The 1400-nt window shown below is 36.0% G+C and overlaps 1 protein-coding gene across 4 annotated transcripts in view; it reads left to right on the forward strand.

Moving 5' to 3' along the window:
- The window catches only part of LOC106878214 (uncharacterized), a 40787-nt gene that overhangs the window by 27410 nt on the left and 11977 nt on the right, over positions 1-1400 (forward strand). The gene's annotated exons all lie outside the window — the stretch shown is intronic.

The raw sequence follows: 1400 nt of genomic DNA on the forward strand, positions 1-1400 counted from the left end.
TAAGGCGGTGAGCTGGCAGAATCATTAGCACACCGGGCGAAATGCTTAGCAGTATTTCATGTCTTCGTGTTCTGAGTTCAAATTCTGTGAAGGCCGACTTTGCGTTCTTCCATTTTTAAATTTCCAGGTATCTGAGATAGATAGCAAGCAGCCTGTTTTGCTATCATTCCTTGGGTACCTATGACAACAGTCATCGGTTTAGTCTTGAGGTTCCACATTTTCTAATTTCTATTTCTATTTTTTTTACATTTGTTCAGTTTTTGGTAGGCCTTGATAGACACATTTATGCCGATTGAGACAGTTATATCGATGAGGAGGCAAAACATTTGTAATAACTGGGAAAGCTCTATATATTTGTAATGCCTGAGTAATCCAAGAGTAAGGTACACCATCGAAGACTTTTCGGTAGTCTATTTATGCTGTGCTTAGTTTTCGTTTCATGATAATTTTCAAGTGTTATGTTGTTGATGAGTTGGTCTTTGCAGTCAAATAAACTTTTTTTGACAGCCCTTCTGTTCAACAAGAAATATATTGTTTTCGAAAAAAGTACGTCTGCTATTATGATGATTATTAAGGCGACGAGCAGGCTGAACTGCTAGTATTTCGTCCGTCTTTTCGTTCTGAAGTTCAAATTCCGCCGAGGTCGACTTTACTTTTCATCCTTTCGGGATCGATAAAATAAGTAACAGTTGATCACTGGGATCGATGTAGTCGACTTACCTTGTCCCATGAAATTGCTGGCCTTGTGTCAGAATTTGAAATCATTATTATTTAATGAAAACTCTCAGATTATTTTGCTGTGGGTATGATGGAAAGTGTCAGCTGTCCACAGCCAGCAGACTAAAGTATACTTGTTTACTAGTCATGCTTCAAGAACCCCGTGAAGAATTCTTACAGTTCCAAGCAATGCTGATTTGTGTAGGTGTTCTGTCTTTATAATTGTATCAATCTTTTTAAGCCATGTTGGTAGTTGAGTACTGATACTTCTAAGTGCGCCAATTGCTACTCTCCTCATTGACTACAGCCTTCGTATTTCCTACTTCAAATCGTCATAGTTGTTCAGTTTTTCTTCTTTTTTAGTGGGGTGGAGTCCTGTTGTCACCGGGGTATGCTATGTCGATTATCATACAAGTTCTTCCTTTTTTTATTCTCTACAATAATGTCTGGTTTCCGATTATTATCATTATTATTATTATTATTATTATTATTATTATTATTATTATTATTATTATTATTATTAGTCAAAACGAAGAGCGCGATTTTAGATGTTTTATTTTTTGAACAACATTTCTACAGAACGTCTGTCTTTCTCAAGTTCAAACCAAAAGGTGATTGAAAATTCAAAATTTCAGAAACCAAACGTAAACTATGAACGTGAGTAATCAGCGTCCATACGTTGA

Source organism: Octopus bimaculoides, chromosome 7 (genome assembly GCF_001194135.2).
Source record: "Octopus bimaculoides isolate UCB-OBI-ISO-001 chromosome 7, ASM119413v2, whole genome shotgun sequence".
Classification (NCBI taxonomy): Eukaryota; Metazoa; Mollusca; class Cephalopoda; order Octopoda; family Octopodidae; genus Octopus; species Octopus bimaculoides.